Source organism: Rhodnius prolixus, unplaced genomic scaffold, assembly GCF_049639745.1.
Source record: "Rhodnius prolixus isolate KJV_2025 unplaced genomic scaffold, Rpr scaffold_4, whole genome shotgun sequence".
Taxonomy (NCBI): domain Eukaryota; kingdom Metazoa; phylum Arthropoda; class Insecta; order Hemiptera; family Reduviidae; genus Rhodnius; species Rhodnius prolixus.
The window spans coordinates 44,142,870-44,166,207 of NW_027411614.1; the positions used below are offsets into that span (position 1 = coordinate 44,142,870).

General features: G+C 34.7%; 1 protein-coding gene and 1 long non-coding RNA gene across 17 annotated transcripts in view; one reads left to right on the top strand and one right to left on the bottom strand.

Moving 5' to 3' along the window:
- LOC141456113 (retina and anterior neural fold homeobox protein 2-like) overlaps positions 1-23,338 on the bottom strand; it is a 242,948-nt gene that overhangs the window by 72,805 nt on the left and 146,805 nt on the right. The gene's annotated exons all lie outside the window — the stretch shown is intronic.
- The window catches only part of LOC141456119 (uncharacterized), a 222,593-nt gene that overhangs the window by 36,023 nt on the left and 163,232 nt on the right, over positions 1-23,338 (top strand). The window lies entirely within an intron of this gene.

The following is a 23,338-nucleotide window of genomic DNA, read 5'->3' on the forward strand; positions in this document are numbered from 1 at the left end:
CTTCGACTCGAGCCTTTACGGCTTGAGCCTTCAGATCTCGAGCCTTATAACCCTCGAAGCTGGAGCCGTGAAGCTCAAATTGGAGGCTCATAAACCTGGAGTTGAAGGCTTCACAAAGTGCAAGCCTTTTTAAATTCTTAAGGAATGACGAGTAATCAATGAACAACGAAAATTTTAAAAATGATTGTATTCATTTATACAAAAATCTGTTTGAAAAATTCATTAGCTGCACCGAGCTCTCGGTGAGGCTTCAGCTCGAGCTCTGACTCGAGCCACCCGCTGAGCTCTGAGAGCTCGAGCGCTCAAGGCTCGAACCTTACAGCTTTATAGCTCAGCTCTTGAACAACACTAGTTTCCATCCTAAAGTAGCATCGCAGTGAGCCAGAGATGTGCTAGTAATCTTGGCACAAGATCGGCAAGTGCCATCGCGTTCCAGAGCTAGTATCTTTAGGTGTCAGCCTTCATCTAGCGGAATTGATTTTTACACGAGCCGAGACACGTTTTAGATCTTTTTTTGGTTATAGTTACCCCTGTCTGAGACCAGAAAAACTCTTTCCTCTGCTTTAAATCCTCCCAAAGATAACCATCGCTTCATTTAGAAAGGTTCAGGGCCCCATATAAAAAAAAGTATCTGAGTTGCCCTGCCTAGCTCTAGGTTGTCGCCCACTTGATTTCCTTTTCCACGCCGTTTATACGTTTGGCAAACACAGGATTTCAGCGTTTCAGTGATGAAAAAAATAATAATAATTTGCGGCCCCCTTTCTGCTGAAAGGAACAGTATTCAGCGTAGGTCTGTGAGTAATTTGTTGTTGTTTTCCGGGGATGATCCTACAAAAGGGTATTCCTGAACGATGGGGTAAATTAGGATTAGCGTACCTTCAGTGAATTGTAAGGACCTTAATAAATATGTAACCAAAATTCCAAATTTTGAAGTAAAGCGTTTTTACAGGAAGCGCCATTTTAATAAATAAAATAAAGTGTTCCGGATATGACGAATTGACAAAATTGAAATTTTCACCAAAAATTTGGAGATGCCCTGGTCCCCCTCCCCCCAAAAAAAGGTTTCCCAAAAAATTACCTGTTGCTTAGTGAGAAAACTAAAACTTTCTTAAAGACCTGATTCTGATCTTAGCGATCTGAATCCCAGAGCCTATTTTTCGTAAATGTTTCCCACAGTTTTACTCTGAAATTTCTATATTTAACAAAAATTTGTTATTAGAATAATTTTTTTGTGCGGGGAAAAAATTTACTTTGGACATTTTGAGGTAAAAGTTAATATGTCTCTGTGAATGGTAGTTTGAGAAACTGCACAATAATATTTTTATTTTTTTTTTAATTTAACTGCAATTAATGCATATAAAAACAATGCGAACAAAGATACAAGCTGCAGTTAAAATAAATTAAAAATATCATTATACAAAGCTAGAGAAATGCTGCAATAATGCGATTACACATTGACCTCGAATTCATCATTCACAATCATCAAGATACACGTATTACCTCACTATATAATACATTCACTATATTGTACTTAGTAAGATTAAAAAGAAATTACTTACTTAATACAAAAAAAAATTCCCTCAATTATTCAAGAAGTATAAACTGTAATACATTATAACTGTGCCTTCTATTATACTGTTGAGCCAGATCTTGAGAGTGAAAAATAAAATTAGAAAAACTGTACAATCTTCCACGTTCCATTTTTCAATCTCACTTTTCTAGGCCTACATTTTCAATTATATTCTTTCCTATTTATTATCTACAATTTCATCCATTTTTTATTAATTCTCCCAAGAAAGGTTAACGTTTTCAACAACAGTAAAGTAAGCGATTTATTAAAAAACACACAGCTAATGACGTGTTTTTATGGAAGCAAAATCTCAGGAAAAGAAATTGTAGTTTATCTCTTATGGAAACTATTATTATAGTTTTTTATAATTTTAATAGAAAACTCGGTAGTACATAATACGTATTATTTATTGTTAATATAATATAAGTAGTTGTGGGGATGGGTAGAGTGAAAATATATGAAATTCATTAAAAATCTATTACTATCATTATTTATGAAGATAAGATCCATAAATGAACTATTTATTATTTACATATATTATTATAAATAAGCACGTAATATAATATTATTTAATAAAATCATTATTATTGTACAATTTATGATATTCACTAATTCTATATATTTAAGATTAAATATAGAATAAGATTGTTCGAGTTAGCTATTGGGATATTTATATAAATTCTATTTTCTATATATACCACACTTCCTCGGGTTCGATACGAAATTCTAGGCAACACTCCTCAGATTAGAACAGTATGATTAGTGCTGCACGAGAAACGAGACAAATCTCGGTCTCGGTACCGAGACCGAGACCGAGACCGAGACGAGACTTAAGCAACCGAGACCGAGACCGAGACCGAGACTTGAGCAACCGAGACCGAGACCGAGATCGAGACATGATATATATCTCGTCGAGAAATCTCGGTCTCGACTCGGTTTTTCAAATATTCATTTTTAGCTACAAAATTATAAAATTGTGTTCTTTATTAATAAATAATCATTACGGGTATTGAATTAATTATTAAAAGTTATGATTTTATTATATATGTTCAATATTACTACATCTATTTGACTTCGAATTACATAAGTAAAGTAAGCAAAGTAAAGTAATCGCCTATTTTTTCAGGCGGGGCTTAACGTCCAACTACCAATTAGGAGTCGTGGACGGAGGCGACTAGCAAACATACTTTACTGTAAATTTCTTTTATTAACCATTAAATAAAATCCAAGGCCTAAGACCGGGAATCGAACCCAGTACCACAATACTCATTAGCTTCGCAGGTCTCGCACTATTTTCGTTTTTAAGATACTCTTTGCCCAAGCATTGATATATAAAAGAGCTTTTACTGAGTCAGAAGTTAAAGAAGATCTTCTATTGGTCATTATCATCGCAGCTTGCTAAAATAATCTTTCCGATGGCACTGAAGTTGCACAGATACTAAAAATATCTTTCGCCATTCTAGACAAATTTTTGAAGGAATTCTCAAGTGTTTTCCACCATTCTAAAATCTCAACGTCTACTTGGTGCTTGGTCTAATTTGGTATAATTAATTATTTCTGTCTTCCATGCTTCGGTGATATTTGCTGATTTTTGAGCAAATGGTGCAAAGATATTGATGCAGTCGTCGTCGTCGTCAAAAGGTGAATCATCAGATTCTTTATCTTCACCAACAGCCATAACTAATGGGGCGAGAAGTTTGTTGGGAGGTGTATTTTTTATTTCACGAATCGACTTGTTATAGGAAGCAGATATGTTATTTGGGTCTTTCATTTGGCGCGTTTTTAACATCTTTTTGAAATTATAGTATATAAAGATATATAACAGTAATAGTAATATATGATGCATTGAAGTGTAAGTAGTTGTCTTCTTTTACACACATTTTCATTACCAATATATAAATTAAAATAATTATTAGAAAATAATAACATTTTTTTTAAAAGATTATTAATAGCAAACCACTTTTAATACTTAAACAAAAATTCAAAAAAACTGAGACAGAGACCGAGATATCTCGACGAGACCGAGACCGAGACCGAGATTTGAGCGACCGAGATCGAGACTGCATAAAGTCTCGCCTCGTCTCGGTCTCGTGCAACACTCTATTCTCCCTAAGGCGAACTGTCCTTCCACCCGTTTACCTAAACCTCACTCCTCTTCCCACAACAGACTGTGTTAGGTACCTAGGACTCTTCATGGTTAGGACAAACGCCTAACCTGGAATCCACGTACTAGACTCAAACGGAATGAACTGTACAGACGATTCAAACTTCTCTCTAGACTTCTCGACAAGCGATCTAAACTTTCACTACAGAATAAACGACTTATCTACACTATGATACTGAAACCTGTCTGGACTTACGGGAATGGATCTTTGGGGCTTAGCCAAAGCTTCCAGTATCTATAAAAATCCAATGCTTCCAGTCAAAAAACACTCCGTCGAATCCGCTAATGCTCCTTACTTTGTATCAAACTCTACCTATGCATCGAGATTTCCTTGTTCCTTATGTTTCAGAAGCTGTAAGTTCCAAGTATTTTTTTTTTTTTTACTTTATTTATTTTCACAACTGCAGTATATTTCTGCAATAAGTGAAGCTGATACATACGTATAATATGAATAGCATGAGGGGAGAATTCACATCATTGGTGAAATTCTCAAAGAGGTACAGTTCCAACTATTCTACACTGGCACTTACTTCATTTAAAAGATCGCGTGGCCATCCGTGCTTCAGCCGTCTTGGAGTATATATCAAGGCAATGCCAGTAGGTTGGGATATGTTAGTGGATTAGGATGTGAGGTAATTGAACTGTGGAATTTAAAGTAACGGGATCTTATAGCTCCTGAAACATAAGGAACAAGGAAATCTCGGTGCAAGGTAGAGTTTTGATACAAAGTACGGGAGCATTAGCGGATTCGACGGAGTGTTTTTTGACTGGAAGGATTAGATTTTATAGATATTGGAAGCTTTGGCTGAGCCCCAAAGTTCCATTCCCGTAAGTCCAGGCAGGTTTCAGTATCATAGTGTAGATAAGTCGTTTATTCTGTAGTGAGAGTTTAGATCGTTAAGTCTAGAGAGAAGTTTGAATCGTCTGTTCAGTTCTTTCCGTTTGAGTCTAGTATATGGGTTCCAGGTAAGGCGTTTTTCCATGGAGAGTCCTAGGTACCTAACATAATCTGTTCTGGAAAGAATGGTGAGGTTTAGGTAAACGGGTGGAAGAATAGTACTCCTTAAGAAGAATGTAATGTAATTGCATTTGTTTTCATTAATTCTCCATTTCTTTAGCCAAGGCTCAAGAGAGTCTACCAAAGAAAAATTAAAAAAATAATAATAATAGAAGTATAATAATACAAGATATGGGAAAAACAATGACTTATTTATGATCAGATTGAAATGTAGATGGACAAGATCTTTCATAACTGTATAATTTCCACATAATACGAACAGTTACCACCGGGTGGGTAGTGGGTAGCAGCAAGTTGAAGACATTGTCTTGGCTGGTGCTAGGGAGAGGAGAGAGACAGAGCACTGTGGCAGTCCGCATAGTCAGGATAACACACAAGAAGAAGTAGGGTTATCCTGTGGAAATACCAAACGGAGCGTGATGAAAGAAGATAATGAGTAATTTACTGAGAACGCCGCACAAAGAAACCATTTGCGGCCCCGCCACGGCGAGCTTACTAGCTAGGTAGGACGACGTACGTGCTCTTCAGGAGGTCGACTTGGTTGTTGGCAAATATGAAACTATTGTCTACCATGTCCACTTATATCCTGTTTTCCACTTCCTTACTAGTTTCTAGTTATTTTCATATTATTTACAGTTTTCTTTCTTTCGTTGGTCGCAGAAAGTATGCCAGATTTTTAGGTATTAGGAATTTGTTTTATGGAAATTGATGTACGGAAAAAAAAAGTAAGGTAAAGTAATGCCTATTTTTTCAGGCGGGCTTTACGTCCAACTACCAAATTAGGTGTCGTGAACGGAGGCTACTAGCAAACATACTTTACTGTAAATTTCTATTATTAACCATTTAATAAAATCCAAGGCCTAGACTGAGGGAATCGAATCCACTAACCAACAATACACCTTAGCTTTGCGGGTCTAGCCTATAACCGACTAGCAAACATACTTTACTGTAAAGTTCTCATATTAACCATTAAATAAAATCCAAGGCCTAGACTAGTACCGCAATACATCTTAGCTTTGCGGGTCTAGCCTCTAACCGCTCGGCTACCTAATTGGCGCCTAATTGATGTTTGACAAAAGTAAGGTTTTCGATTGGAAGAACTAGGAGTATTGCAATCGCGCATATTTTCTATTTTGAGCCGTCCAACGGAAATAGACGTTTTTTGAACATTTTTGAGAACGAAAAAAATGGTTAATACCAATATCGGTTTTCGATGATTATTACTTGGAGCACTAAACGGTTGTTTAGATAGAAACCGTTTATCGTAAGTAACAATAATTACTTATTAATAACCCTAAATATTTTTATTATTATTCTCAAAGTATAAACCATCATCATTAAGTTGAATTACCATTTAACATGTACACCAATAAAATAGAAGACAATGACAGTCGTTTAGATATGAACAAACTCGTTATACGGTGTAGTTCGTTCCGAGTCCGGATGTAAAACTTAAGTGGTAGTTCCGTTCTTTAATTGTCTTTGCTAAAAACATTTCTCTGTTAACATTGTTCGGTTAAAAAAGCCTATCCTCTCTCTCTCTCACACACATGAATTTATATTTCGTTGGATATCTGTGGCCACCTGAACCAATTAACAGGTAGTGTATTGTTAGAATGATGATGAGGCAGGGGTACAAGCAATAGAGCATCAGGTGTCCACTTGGCGGAATGTACACCTGTGTATAGCAGTCCACAGAACCTTACAGGAACTAATTCCCAATTACTTGTATCAATTATATATGTCCTTTTTTTTCCACTCCACATCTTTAAGCAATTTTTTTGATATATTTTTTACTTTTTATTACTTCGAGTAACCGCAATCGCGCATATTTTCTATTTTGAGCTGTCCACCGGAAATGAACATTTCTGAGATCGAAAAAAATGGTTTATACCAAAATCGTTTAACGAAAAGTGTTACTTTATCGAATAGATTTTTCAGTTTATCACGATTCTACGAGATTTGAAACGTTTTCCCTGGAAAATTTTGATTTAGAAAACTTCTGAGAGTGAGGGTTGGAGGAGGGTTGGGGGCGGTTGGCAAAACCAACTGTATAATATTAATAAGAATAAAAAATGAGACCCGATTTCCGAATTTGATAAAAATCGGCTTCCCGGAAGAGTCGCTTTGCCGAAACAGAAATTTCCCGTATTTTAACATTTTCATCGCAAAAACGGCTGCTACGATTTTATTTTTAAATGTTGTATAATGATAACAAAGCATCCGAATCTTCAGCTTTATCGTCGGAAATAATTTTGCTAAGAAATTCGATTACGGATACTTCTATGAGGAGATCGATAGATTCTTTGCTAAAGTGATAAGCATTAAATAAAACGCAAACGTTTGGGAGTTTAAAGAGAATTTGTGAGTACGAACTTGGACGATAGTAGTACAGTAAGTCGTGAAATTGTTCACAGCATACTTTTCTTTTTTGGAGATTTTCTGGAAAAGAGCTTAAACGATTTTCTTTACCCCTTTCTACACTCAAAAGCACTCATGAAAATCTAAAACTTATACTTGAAACGTTTTTTGAACATCGGGGGGAATAGAGTACATTTTTCTCTGTTTTTAAAATTTCGAGTCTTAAAAAAAAATTGCTAGAACGGAAGTATGAATCTCTTAAAAGGTTTCTGTTCAGCATTCATATGGTCAACTTAATTTTTAAATCTATCACTTTAGTATGCAAAAAATTTAGATTGTGAGAAGGGATTCTGCGAAGCCCAGCTTTCTTGCAAAGTCCTTCTATTGCATTAAAGAAGAATTACCGGAAGAGAGCGTAGTATGTGTGTTTTAAATTTCGTCTGTCTGTCGATATCGATGTAATATCGATTTTATTATACTCAACTAAATGGAACTTAAAAGGAAATATATTTCAAACTAGAAATAGTTTTAAACTATTTAAACTTATCGTTGCCTAGTGTGTGTGTGTATAGTTAAATAGTTAATAGACAATAGAGACAGGAAGTGTACTGATAATGAGTAACACATTAAAGAGTCTACACTAATTAGTAAAAAATTTACTTGCTGCAAATGATTGTCTTCTTAAGTGGCAGATAAGTTCAGAGTCAGGGCTCACTTTTCGCTGATATTTTCTGTATCAAAAACAAATATATATATGTATATATGTGTGCTGTTTGAAATTGTCTGGGGAAGAGTTGGACATTAATAGGTGATTGCGTCAAGAATCGGAATGTATTCGACGGTTGATATGGCAACGGCAATATTGAATAACCCAGTAGCAAAGGCGTATGCGGGTTTAGAGCGATAAATAATTATAAAAAAATATGAAATTAGAGAGTATTGGATGTAATGCTAGAGTGTTTCACCTTTTTTTAGATATTAATTATTATTAAGAGAATTTTTTTCTATTTCGAATGAGAATCGATTAACCGGAAGATCGATTTTACAGAACATGTTCTGAGTTTTTTTTTCCCCCAACTAACTTTTCGAAAATAGCTTCACCGAGAATCATTAAATTTGGAATGGATTAGCCACTTTTAGCGACTCTGAGGGGTATCCAAGTCTTATGGACCAAACTGTACTGGCAATTGCACCCTCTATATTTTCATCTAGACGTTAAAAGTAGGCAACAATTTGAGTTTAGTACACCGCACTAGACGCCACGGTAGCCGAGCGGTTAGAGGCGAGACCTGTAAAGCTTTTATGTATTGTGGTACTGGGTTCGATTACCCGGTCTTAGGCCTTGGATTTTATTTAAATGGTTAATAAAAGAAATTTACAGCAAAGTATGTTTATTAGGCGGTTATAGACTAGACCCGTAAAGCTAAGATGTATTGCGGTACTAGTCTAGTCGTTAGATTTTATTTAAATGGTTAATAAAAGAAATTTACAGTAAAGTATGTTTATTAGGCGGTTATAGACTAGACCCGCAAAGCTAAGATGTATTGCGATACTAGTCTAGCCCTTGGATTTTATTTAAATGGTTAATAAAAGAAATTTACAGCAAAGTATGTTTATTAGGCGGTTATAGACTAGACCCGCAAAGCTAAGATCTATTGCGGTACTAGTCTAGTCGTTAGATTTTATTTAAATGGTTAATAAAAGAAATTTACAGTAAAGTATGTTTATTAGGCGGTTATAGACTAGACCCGCAAAGCTAAGATGTATTGCGGTACTAGTCTAGTCGTTAGATTTTATTTAAATGGTTAATAAAAGAAATTTACAGCAAAGTATGTTTATTAGGCGGTTATAGACTAGACCCGCAAAGCTAAGATCTATTGCGGTACTAGTCTAGTCGTTAGATTTTATTTAAATGGTTAATAAAAGAAATTTACAGTAAAGTATGTTTATTAGGCGGTTATAGACTAGACCCGCAAAGCTAAGATGTATTGCGGTACTAGTCTAGTCGTTAGATTTTATTTAAATGGTTAATAAAAGAAATTTACAGTAAAGTATGTTTATTAGGCGGTTATAGACTAGACCCGCAAAGCTAAGATGTATTGCGGTACTAGTCTAGTCGTTAGATTTTATTTAAATGGTTAATAAAAGAAATTTACAGCAAAGTATGTTTATTAGGCGGTTATAGACTAGACCCGCAAAGCTAAGATCTATTGCGGTACTAGTCTAGTCGTTAGATTTTATTTAAATGGTTAATAAAAGAAATTTACAGCAAAGTATGTTTATTAGGCGGTTATAGACTAGACCCGCAAAGCTAAGATGTATTGCGGTACTAGTCTAGTCGTTAGATTTTATTTAAATGGTTAATAAAAGAAATTTACAGTAAAGTATGTTTATTAGGCGGTTATAGACTAGACCCGCAAAGCTAAGATGTATTGCGGTACTAGTCTAGTCGTTAGATTTTATTTAAATGGTTAATAAAAGAAATTTACAGTAAAGTATGTTTATTAGGCGGTTATAGACTAGACCCGCAAAGCTAAGATGTATTGCGGTACTAGTCTAGTCGTTAGATTTTATTTAAATGGTTAATAAAAGAAATTTACAGCAAAGTATGTTTATTAGGCGGTTATAGACTAGACCCGCAAAGCTAAGATGTATTGCGGTACTAGTCTAGTCGTTAGATTTTATTTAAATGGTTAATAAAAGAAATTTACAGCAAAGTATGTTTATTAGGCGGTTATAGACTAGACCCGCAAAGCTAAGATCTATTGCGGTACTAGTCTAGTCGTTAGATTTTATTTAAATGGTTAATAAAAGAAATTTACAGCAAAGTATGTTTATTAGGCGGTTATAGACTAGACCCGCAAAGCTAAGATGTATTGCGGTACTAGTCTAGTCGTTAGATTTTATTTAAATGGTTAATAAAAGAAATTTACAGCAAAGTATGTTTATTAGGCGGTTATAGACTAGACCCGCAAAGCTAAGATGTATTGCGGTACTAGTCTAGTCGTTAGATTTTATTTAAATGGTTAATAAAAGAAATTTACAGCAAAGTATGTTTATTAGGCGGTTATAGACTAGACCCGCAAAGCTAAGATCTATTGCGGTACTAGTCTAGTCGTTAGATTTTATTTAAATGGTTAATAAAAGAAATTTACAGTAAAGTATGTTTATTAGGCGGTTATAGACTAGACCCGCAAAGCTAAGATGTATTGCGGTACTAGTCTAGTCGTTAGATTTTATTTAAATGGTTAATAAAAGAAATTTACAGCAAAGTATGTTTATTAGGCGGTTATAGACTAGACCCGCAAAGCTAAGATCTATTGCGGTACTAGTCTAGTCGTTAGATTTTATTTAAATGGTTAATAAAAGAAATTTACAGCAAAGTATGTTTATTAGGCGGTTATAGACTAGACCCGCAAAGCTAAGATCTATTGCGGTACTAGTCTAGTCGTTAGATTTTATTTAAATGGTTAATAAAAGAAATTTACAGCAAAGTATGTTTATTAGGCGGTTATAGACTAGACCCGCAAAGCTAAGATGTATTGCGGTACTAGTCTAGTCGTTAGATTTTATTTAAATGGTTAATAAAAGAAATTTACAGCAAAGTATGTTTATTAGGCGGTTATAGACTAGACCCGCAAAGCTAAGATCTATTGCGGTACTAGTCTAGTCGTTAGATTTTATTTAAATGGTTAATAAAAGAAATTTACAGCAAAGTATGTTTATTAGGCGGTTATAGACTAGACCCGCAAAGCTAAGATCTATTGCGGTACTAGTCTAGTCGTTAGATTTTATTTAAATGGTTAATAAAAGAAATTTACAGCAAAGTATGTTTATTAGGCGGTTATAGACTAGACCCGCAAAGCTAAGATGTATTGCGGTACTAGTCTAGTCGTTAGATTTTATTTAAATGGTTAATAAAAGAAATTTACAGCAAAGTATGTTTATTAGGCGGTTATAGACTAGACCCGCAAAGCTAAGATCTATTGCGGTACTAGTCTAGTCGTTAGATTTTATTTAAATGGTTAATAAAAGAAATTTACAGCAAAGTATGTTTATTAGGCGGTTATAGACTAGACCCGCAAAGCTAAGATGTATTGCGGTACTAGTCTAGTCGTTAGATTTTATTTAAATGGTTAATAAAAGAAATTTACAGCAAAGTATGTTTATTAGGCGGTTATAGACTAGACCCGCAAAGCTAAGATGTATTGCGGTACTAGTCTAGTCGTTAGATTTTATTTAAATGGTTAATAAAAGAAATTTACAGCAAAGTATGTTTATTAGGCGGTTATAGACTAGACCCGCAAAGCTAAGATCTATTGCGGTACTAGTCTAGTCGTTAGATTTTATTTAAATGGTTAATAAAAGAAATTTACAGTAAAGTATGTTTATTAGGCGGTTATAGACTAGACCCGCAAAGCTAAGATGTATTGCGGTACTAGTCTAGTCGTTAGATTTTATTTAAATGGTTAATAAAAGAAATTTACAGCAAAGTATGTTTATTAGGCGGTTATAGACTAGACCCGCAAAGCTAAGATCTATTGCGGTACTAGTCTAGTCGTTAGATTTTATTTAAATGGTTAATAAAAGAAATTTACAGTAAAGTATGTTTATTAGGCGGTTATAGACTAGACCCGCAAAGCTAAGATGTATTGCGGTACTAGTCTAGTCGTTAGATTTTATTTAAATGGTTTAATAAAAGAAAACAGCAAAGTATGTTTGTTAGGTGATTATAGGATAGACCAGACTTTTTCAAAGATGCGGAACACAATTATGTATATATTTTTCTCGCGGAACACTGACATTAAAAAATTTGAAATTCTGTATTTAGCAAGAACTTAAAATTAATGAATAATAAAAATCGAATATAATTTTCAAAAAAGATACATGTATTAATTAAAATTAAAGAGTATTTAACATACATCGTGTTTGTTGCTAGGTGGGAGAGATTAAAACTGTTTCCGGTAGGTGGTAAGGGTTGATCGTCAAAAACTGCACGAAAAAGCGTAACGTTGAAAAACACCCAACTTTGACAATTTTTTTCTCTCTTTCTATAAAAGATAAAATTCCCCAATTTTCTTTAAATTATAGGACAAATCCTCCTTTATAACTGTTATTTTTTTGCAACAACCAAGATCTAATAGGTTTCGAGAAAAATAATTTTAAAAAATAAATTTTGAAAATTAAATTAATCAAATAATGAATATAAAAGTACGTTGCTACAAATAACAAATGTTGTAAAAGACTATGACCTAAAAAGATAGGCCAGCTTTGGTAGTGGAAAATTGAAATTTAAAAAAAAGGAACGATTTTTCGTTTTCGTATCTTTCTTAAGTTTCTGATTTTCAATACATTTAAAATTGAAATTTCGCGGAACACTTGGACCATATTCGCGGAACACCAGTGTGGATAGACCCTCAATGCTAAGCTGTATTGCTGTACTAGTCTATATTCCCAATGGTTAATATGAGAAATTTACAGTAAAGTATGTTTGCTAGTCTACAAACTAATTGGCAGTTGGACGTGAAGCCCGCCTGAAAAAATGGGCAGTTACTTTGCTTTACTTTTTACACCCACTGGGAATTTACTAGTTACCTGCTTTTGGTGACCCTGCAGGCATCCCAGTCTTGCACTGAACTGTCAATGGCACCCTCTATACTTTCACCCTATGCTCCTAGACCAGAGTTCCCCAAACTTTTTTGTGTCGTAGACCCCTTGCCATGTTTTTCCGTGTTGGGTAGACCCCCTACTTACCTGATATTGATTTCCTGTAAATTTCTAACTGTAGTGAAGTTTAGTGTTAAAAACTTAAAGTAAAAACACATGTTAATTTATACATTTATTAATTGAATTTAAATTAAAACTACTCAAAATAAAATTTTGTATCTGTTATGTAAAATGTACGTAACATTGAATAAACATAAAATAAACTATAAATAAAATAACATAAGCAATAAGTCAATATTTTTAATGAGAAGGATGAACCTGATGCTTTAATAATAAATTATCAACATTTGGCGTCAATTTTGTAAGGGTTAATCTTAAATCTCCTCGGCTAATGATGTCCAGCCTGTTTCTTTTTTTCGTTAGGAGATTGATAACAGCGCTGAATATGTTTTGATATTATAAGATAGTATGATGTAAGTAAATAGGTTCTATCAGTGTATGTGTTGAGATCCACTATCGTGGACCCCCATTTTCATTTCATGGACCCCCAATTTTTTTTTGCGCTGAGGTAGACCCCTTGCAGGTTGTCATAGACCCCTAGGGGTCGATATAGACCACTTTGGGAATCACTGTCCTAGACCTTGCAAGTGTTAAATTATTTGAGTTTATCGCACCTACAGGATAACCCCCCAACTTTTAATAAGGCACACTTCACAAATTAAGCCCTTTACATACGGACTTATATTCTACACACACGCACAAACAAACAAACTCTAGGCGCCTCAATAAATAATTAGGATGCACTATAACAGTCATTGCATGATAATTGCATACATGCTATCAGTCAATCTAATAAAAACAATGCACGAATTAATAATGTAACCAAAGCGCCGAAAAAAATTATCGTTTCGTGCGGGATTTAATTGGAGATTGATTTAAAGCGATAAGATAATAGAAGATAATTACGTCGCCGATACTTTTCATTATGGGAAAACATTTATTTTATAATTTGTTTTTTCAGCTTTCTCTTGTTTCTTTTACATTAAAAAAGGGGGGTTTGCGATCGTGCCGATTTTGTTTTTTGCACCGGAAATATACGTACTGCAAATGAGTTGCGTGTGATTGGTTTATCTGTCTAAATGTATGTGACCAGCAAAACAGGAAAACTACCAATTGCAGTTTTCAAATTTGATATTTGGTTTTTGGTACCACCATGAAACTTGATGAAATAGGAAAAATTCAGCAAACCGAAAGTGCCCGGAAGTGCTCGGGAGTTCCATTTTACTGAATCGATTTTTTTATTGGTTACTTTCGACTTTTATTGTGTTTATTCTGCTTTCTAAGGGAAATTCATCTAAGATTTAAATTCATTTTTTCGGAAATTCCTCCAATGACTTCGTATAAACTGCGAAAGCTTCACTACTTCACAAAGTTAGTCTATTAACTTTTATTAATAAGTGAAGCTCTTAGGAAAGGTAGGGAAATTAAGGCTCTTTCCTGAGTGCTGTTTCAGTTTTTCTTGATTTTTCCACAGATTTTTTTCTAGTTTTCTATAATTTTTTGGCAGTCAGCCAAAGTTATGAAAGTTGAACTTTTTGGACATCATTGCCAATCATTTTGTTTTGAATGTTAATGAATTTTGATTTCAGCGCGGTTCAGGGGATGGTGACTTTAAGCTTCCTTATCTTTTAGGTCCAGCTATCTTTTTTTTTTCAGCAAAAATGACGTTTTAAGGCAGGGCTGTCAAACTCAATTAAACTCTCAGGCCACTTGGTGCCACAGGCAAGTTTCACGCAGGCCACGACATATTTACAAATTTATCCTAGTTTTCCAATTTATGGATTCATAGGCTGAGAACAGACAATCTTCATTTAAGGCAGATAGAAGTTTATCAGTCAATCTTGATCTGTACGACGTTTTATTTAATTTCATAATAATTGCTCGCACAAGAACGTACTCCATTAAAATAACACAAAATTTTGTACAGCAAACATTTTTGGGTATTTCTTACCCTAAATAATCATATATTTTGAGAATTCCTACTTCATCTTTTTAAAGACCGAATCATTCTGGAATTCCACTGAGAGTGGCGCAGACATATATCGCTTCCAAACATCGCTGGAACTAAGTCAGCGCGTTTATACTGGCCCACAGGAAAGGCCCTAGGCTACGTGTATACTCGGTCTTCAGTAAGTTAACGGAAACTGGGAATTGTGTGTACCGATATTTTGCCTCGATCTCCTCCCCTAAGCGCTATTTCCTTTATAAAATCTTTTTCTACTTTCATTCTATTTCCGTACATCGTGAGCCATAAGAAATTATCTCGGGGTACGCCAGTTTGACATTCCTGTTTTAAGGTTATTACTGTAAGTAAATAGGTAAGAGTCAGGTTCTATTTTAGTTCTTAAAGACTCCCATGTTAAACAGATATTTTGAATAATGTAATAATTTCTTCTCTGTTATCGAACTAAATTATTGACCATGGACTGACTGCTGCTTTACTAATTGCGGATTGCAGTTTTTTGTTTCTCTTAATGAAGGCATTCTGTAATTTAAAATGGTTTGCACCCCTATATGCGGGCAATCTAGAGCACTTTATTGGCAGAATAATTATCTTTATAATTTTTTTTTTCTAAGTAAGTGTTTATTATCATTTAATTATAAACTTGCTGTAAATTATCTATAATACGTATGCATTTACGACAGACAGGCATAATTCGCTAAATGCACTTCCTTCTATGTATTTTACGCTATAATTATTATCAGTGTGAGGGTAATAGCAATAATTAGGTTCATTGTACGCATACTGTTCCGTTCTGTAGTAACGGATATCCAAAGGTAACCCGCAAGAAAAACAATAGTAGCATTATCATTGGTGATTTTCCCTTCTTTAGCTAAAAGGTCTGGTTTAAACAGTAGAATTTCCCTGTCCACATTCACATTCAGAGCTTGGCGCTTGGGATAAACTACAAATCTAGTCTTTATACAGGAAAACCGAGCGATTGCTATACTTTGTCACTCAAAGTGTAAGAAAAGTAAATGTGGTTGAAAAAAAAATGTGACGTTTGACACAAATGACGTAAGGCATTCCCGGCCACAAGGAAATCAAGTTCGACAGTGATGCTGTTTAGGGTCCGTTAGTGTTCGTGTTGTGACTTTTTGTGAGTGATAATAATAGTATCGTTCATGTGATAACGAGGAAAGCCTCCCCTTCACTTCCGCTTGGCTCCTGTCACTCCCCTCTGGCTAGGGCCGAGTCCAACTTCCAAGCAAGGCATGAACTGTCAGCGAACTGGACTGCGGACAATGTACAGCCCCGGTGATGGTGAATTACTTCTAATATAGCCAACATGCCCGATATACAGACATACTAATTATATTATCGCATGTTAGCCTGAATTAGTGGTGTGACTGGGCCCCTTCCCTCATGATATAATTTTTAGATAATAATTGTGACCATGTTACTTTAGCATGTTAGTAACCAAGGTTTCAGAGTATTAACCATAAATGTACATTAATTGAACCGGTAATGGTGTGTGTGTGTATATATATTCTCCTTTTCATTTTATTTACCGTCCTATTATTTTATCCATTATTTAAAAAAAAAAACAAAGTTGAGTGACTCCGGAAACGAGCCTGTTAATGAGTTGTGAATAGCCTGAACTCATTGAGCTGTCTCGCAGAGTGCCGAAAACAAAAAAGGCCTGAACATCGTAATGTAATTAATAAAGCTAACGTAATTAAACCATTCGTTGTATATTAATGGAAACGCAACTTTAATATGACCTTGGCATATCACTAACATTCACATGTGTGTCTGTTTTTAACTGTTAGAGAATTTATTCTTTACATGTTTGATCTTTTACTAGAAGAAGAATTGCGCCATATCTTCAGGGATCTTAAGTTCCGCAGAACTAGATGATGGGTGCAGCAGCTACTTGGATTTAGCGAATTTTATTTAGACCAACAAAAATTTCATTATCTTCTTGGGAGAGAGTTTGAAAGTAACAAAAAGGTTCTCAGGGTACCACCGAGCAAAAAAATCATCACAACTAATTCTCGAGTCCATCCATGTTGCTTGGTATATTGCCGTTACCATCGGCTTTACGGAAGTCTTGGTTTGCCACCCTCAGATATCCGTATCTTATTCTCTCGCTTAGGCGCCTTCAGCTATGCCATCAACCAGTTTCAACTTGGGTCAGCAACTTCTGCGTCTTCTGAGAGTAGTGTTTCTTCCAGCACATTCAGTTCTTTATTTATTTTTGATTATCCCCAAGCTTGAGATCCCCCAATTTCTGCATAACTGCTCCTTAGATCTCTTACAAAGGACTTTGCTTTTGCATCTTTGTTAGATGAAGCTCGTCATTTCTCTTTTATCAGTTCCGTACGTCAAGTAAGTTGATTAGAGATCAACTGTTCATGTCTTACTGTCCAGGAGAGAGGTCGCCAAAGTGGTCTATATAGACCCCCAGGGGTCTATTTAACAAAAGTAGAGGTCGATCTGAGCCAGGGGGTCGAAGGAAAAACAATTTCGAACCCAATATAGCGAACCTTGCAAAGAAACACCAGGCACACCCATCTCATTAATTAAGAAGCAATACTGTACTTACTTTACTTATTTATAATTACTTATTATTTAATAAATATTAAGGTATTTAAATTTCAATATTAAGATATTTTTCATAAAACTATTGTTACACAATGTAAAATTACTTGAATAATGTTTTAAATACACTAGTACCTAATAGATAGTTTTATTTTAATTAACTGAAAATTACTTTTATGGGGGGGTCGATGGTGATTTCGAAAAATTATATAGGGGGTCTATGATCAAAAAAGTTTGTCGACCCTAGTCTAGGAAGATTCCTTTTTTTTAACTTCCTCCTGCTAGAGTTCGAGTCTCATGACGTATGACTTCCTCTATCACTGATCTGTAGGCATTTTCAACGCAAGATATTGGCGCTTCCTGGTTTATCTCTACTGGCAGTTCTCTCCAAATGTTCTAATGTATTTGTTGTCTCTTGAAACAACCTACCAACTGTTGCACTACCATCAGCGCATGCTATTCTCGACTTTCAGTCGAATCTTCTTACAACTGCCTCCTAAATAATGACGCCTTGTTTTGAGGAGCAGTTCGCCTTCAGACGCAGTTCAGGCAGTACTTTTTTCCGAACACCTTTCCATTATACGTTTTCCATCGTTATCCGGATGAGGCGCACTATGTCCGGTAGAGTATAGTGCTTCTCAGTTCGCACTAAAGCAGGCATCTTTCAATCTATAGATTACGTCATTAATTTAAGTTATTCCAAAAAAAAAAAAAGTACAAACCAAATAAGGAAAAGAATTGTGATGTAATGTTACTTGAGAAGATGTACTTAAATTAAAAAGATATACATATATACTTAAATACATTTTTTTTTTAAATACGGAAATTAGTGGCAATTAATTTGTAATGTATGTAAGAAGCAATTAAAGAAACGGTATGTTTGGACAATGACGACCCTGAACATCAATTAGCTTCTAAATGACTATTTACTAATGTACATCGCAAAGTAATCGAAGTCGTGTGTAAATGAAGTTTTTGGTCAATTTCAAGGGCGTTCCTTTTTTCATTTTAACAAAAGCAGTTTGAGTACTTCCTCTTTGTGTACAGGCACAGGTAAAAGTTACGTTATTTTGGACTCAAAGTGAGAGAGGGGGGAGAGAGAGAGGTGTTTTCTTTATTTTGAGGCCAAAAGATCTCATTAACCAAATTAAGTTGGCCTGTAACTAATGCAAAGCGGAAGTATTGGATTCTTTTCAAATTTTTGAAATCGTATTTTTTGAGAAGAAAAGAAATATTTTAGTTTCTTGGACCTTATTATTGAATCTTATGGCCAATATCTTTAAAAACAAAAATATCACAAGAAAATAAACTTCACGATTCTGGCTAGAGTAACCAGAAGCACCCGGCCACTGAGGTATGAATAAATCCGCAATCCGCCAATATAACTTATTATTCTTTGCGGATTTTCTTTCAACATAATATACTAACTGAAAAACAGTTCTAACAATTTTACAGTCAATCATTCTTTTACAGAAAACTCACTTTTACTGATAGTTTTTAAAGGAAACTTAAGAAAAAATTCAAGCTTAATTCTTCTGCTAATCATTTTCCGATTTTAATTTTTCTTTCTCTTCTAAGTAAGAGAAAATATCGTTTTCGTGCAGATTTTTCTTTTGCCTTTTTTTTTGGCATTGACTTCCGCCATACAGCCAGCATCGTCTAGGTGCTTATCACTAGAATATCACTCACTCACTTATAAATACATTCGCTTCACACATTCATCCCTCTACTATATACAACTATTTACATACAAACTTATAACTACGGAACGGATTCGTATGTATTTACATATTTTTTTCTAGGCAATTTACAGACGTTTTTCAACTAGAAGTATTCATACTGACACTTTTTAAGCCGTTTGAGTCTACTTTTATTTCACATATTTCCACATATTTGGATGTTATCGCATATTTATACATATTTGATTAAAATAAATAAATATTTCTACATATTTAATCAAAATATGTACATATTTTTTCACATTTTTCATTTTGGGCATATTTTCATAATTGGGAGGTGGTTGACAGGAACTGTGAACCACAGACTGTAGGGCTGTGAATCACAGTGGGTACAATGGTTATTGTAATTTACACAGAATGCTGCTAAACAGTGACGGGCACTTGTTAGTTCTTTGAAGTTGTCTGTTCTTTCAGCTCGTTCGTTGAAGTGTCCAATTCATTTCGTTCGGTCACTTAGTGTATTTTTTTTTGGGTGAAATGCCACGAACATCGGCCTCAAACAAACAACTGGTTGCTAAATATCTTCGCGAGTTTCCAGCAGAACTTTTTCGAAGTGATGGAGACATTTTGTACTGCACAGCTTGTGACAAGCGCGTTTCTTGCTCTCAACGTTCCCAAGTCACCCAACATATTGCCACCGGATCGCACATAGAGAATAAAAACAGAAAGAAAGAGAGGACGTCCTATCAAGCCTTCCTTACATCTCCATCATCAAGTAAGTCTACTCTGAGTATAGATCTGTGTCGGGCTTTGGTTAGAGCAGATATCTCTTTCCACAAACTTAAAAATCCTCATTTCAAAGGATTTTAGTCGTTACAAGTCCATCTTACGCCCAGATCGTCGTCATTTTACGTTCCAACATTTGAAATTTCATGTGGTTGCAAACAATTTCGAAGAGTGAAGTTTTCAAAATTGAAAATTTAACACATCTTTTTATAAATAGTAAAAATGTTCTTTGTTGTATAAATCATTATAACTTGTAAAAACAAATTATTTTGTTCCTAATAAATTATTATAAATTGTAAAAATGTTCTTTTCTTGTATAAATAATTATAACTTGCCCCCCCCAAAAAAATCCATTTTCATAAAAAAAATGTCCATTTTACTTAAATATTCCAGAAAATATTTTAAGAAAATCACATATTTTCCACATAATTGACGAAAATAAATGCATATTTTAATTAAATATTTTGCATTTTTAAATACATAAAAATCCGTTCCTTACTTATAACTAATGGATGGATCAGTACTCTATATTCCTGCCATCCTTATAGCTTAACCGAAATTAAAATCACCGTAATCCTTCTCTAATCATTTTCTTCCATTCATTCTAATCGACTATAACTTTTAAATACATTCATATTTCTTAGCTAACTCTGCTACAGATTTAAGCACATAGATGTTGCTGTAGAATATTATCGTATATCTTCGTAGCGAAATGGTGCATCTAAAAATACCTGTATAAGTCGTCAAACATTCATTTTCTTTCTACTACGTAACGTGGACATATCATTATTATATTGTCTTGAAATCCTCCTCCTCATTGCAATCTACGCAAAGAGGAGAGAGAGGACCTTTTGTTGATCCTGTGAAGAAACGATCCGCACACCGCCTGGTACAGCTCTCAGCCTGCTTATTGTCGTAACAACCCATTTATTAGTGACAGTTTCATTATAAAACATGGTTGCCTAGGTAACTGATCTGCCATAGTTTTATACAATCTCCCTTTATTACCATTACTGTTATCTGTCTGGCCATTTTCGTGCTAGTCTCTGAATTTGAAATTTCTCCGAAAATATTTGTAAATTAGTTAATGATGGGAGAAAATACTGGAAAAAAAATTAATTTACGAAATCTATACATAAAAAAAGTGAATATTACGAATTACTTCCGCTATAATTCGCAAGGAATAACTTCTAATCCTTAAAATCGCCATAAAATCACAAAACCAGTTTCAAACAAAAATTCGATAGGTCCATATCTGGATTAGGCGATGTGCGAAACAAGAAAAGAAATCATTTTAGGTACTCATACTTCCGCCATGTTTAGAATGCCTTCTAAATCAGAATTTTAGCCACTAGTCGAATTCTCAACAGTTCAATTCTGTACACAAACTAACAGCGCAGAATTAGAGAGAGAGAGAGAGAGAGAGAAAGAGAGAGGCTAAAACGGAAATAAAAGATCTAAAAAACCACTTTCTTTGAACTCAGGTGACGTCAGAACTTTGTATTTCCGGTGAGAACTTGAGACAGAAAAGTTTGTCACGATCGTAACCTTTTTTATTTTTTTCTTAAGAGTAGTTACAGGAAGTAAAATTATTGAAATACTGAATAGATAAAATGTATATTTAAAATTAGCAATATATAAATTATTCATGAAGTAATATTGAAAACAGAAGTTGTAATTGAAGACAATAAGAAATAAGAAATAGAACCAAACAGAACAGAGATAGTTTTAGCGTGGTGTTGTTGAGTGGTTAACCGGTAGTGGTTAAGTGAATTAAGGAGTTACTAACTTTAGGAGCCCTAGCAAGTTCCTTCCATTAGCGGTGCTAGTTTACGCTGTAATTCTATCTTGTACAGACTAACATTATCAATTAGCTATCAAGTCAAATTGCTTGTAAAGAAACTTTTAATGCCTTTTTGTTTCTTCTTCGACTTCATTTTCTCTGTTGGGAATATTGAGTAGTTGGGTCTCTTATTTTGGACAGTATACTCAAGAATTTCCTTTGGCACTTCTATTTTTCTATTACATTAAAGTTATATGGAGTTCGGAGGCGTCAAACAATTGTTAGCAAATGATAAAGCCATTTTTTCGCCGTTAACTTTGACGATGGCCCTAGGATGAACGGTCTTTGACAGTGGTGTGGCACTTTTCAAGGACCCCCAAAACTTGCAAGACTTATTTTGTACCAGCTCCTTAGCACACAGCAGAATAGGTTTCGTACCTATGGATGTTTTACTAGAACCTTCACATACCACCTTATCTCGCATGTCCTTCCTGCAGATCCGCCTAATTCGATGGGAGACTGAATACAGGTTCACACCTGTCTAGCATTGACTTGGTTTTTACACTGGATTTTCTTTTTTTAAATTTATTTGTTAAGTTACACCAGCGCTTAGATACGCCATAAGTAACAATGGCAATAACTGACAACACTACTAACTCACTAATTGAGGGGAGAAGTTACCCAGTGATAACAGTCCCCTTAAGTCGTCTCCAGGTTTAGCTACTCTCTTCAGAAGAGAGAAAATCGCGAGGCCACTGGCTGATTTTAATCATCTGGGAGGATGATCTGGATGGTGATGAGATGATAAATGGAGGACAAGAGGATTGAAATGAGAGTGCAAGTTCTGATGAAAACTTTTATAGCGAGTTCGTGCAATCTGGACCTACAAACGGAATTTCCAGGTCAGTGTGGATGGTTAGATTTGAAACATAAAATGGAGCTGTTTAACGATAGTGCGGAGAATTTTAGACTGAAGAGATTGAATTCGTTGAAGATTGGATCGTTTCGTTGAACCCCACAGTTCAATACCGTTCGTTACTGGATTTAGTCGCTGTTATTAATCACTCACGCAATCCTTAAGGATTAAATCAGCTGATAGAATTCTGAGTTTCAAACGCTACTGTTTTGTTTTATTTGACCTTGACTTTCTCGAAAAAAAATTCATCCAATTTTCTCTAAACTTCAAATACTTGAAAACTTGACAATAGTTATTTCGTAAATCATTCTGGAAAATGATGTGAAAATCAACCTGAAGATTGTGTGGGAGTGATTCGTTTAGCGTAACCTCTAAAGTGCCAGATTTTTGTGGAAGCTGACGTTCAGTAAAAAGATGTTCTAAAGATGATGATGATATGATCGATATTAAATCGATTAATTATTAAGTATAAACTCAGTTTTAAATTAAATAAATCACATAAAACATGCTCAAAGTGACTTTTACTCGACTAGAAAGTAGTTGTTGTGTCATTGTAACCTTGAACTATGGAGGTATGAATATCTATGGCGACGAGACAATCGCCACAAGGTACTTTTACTGTTAAATTAATAGATTAATTGTCTTCTTTTCATTGGTTTAATTTGAAAGGAGCGATATAGTTATCATTCCATATTCTATGGGTGGGTTGTTGACTCTTTTTTCTAACACTAGGTGGAGATAGATGTTGCAATCATGTCAAATATTGCCTAGATGTTTTAAGTTAGGAT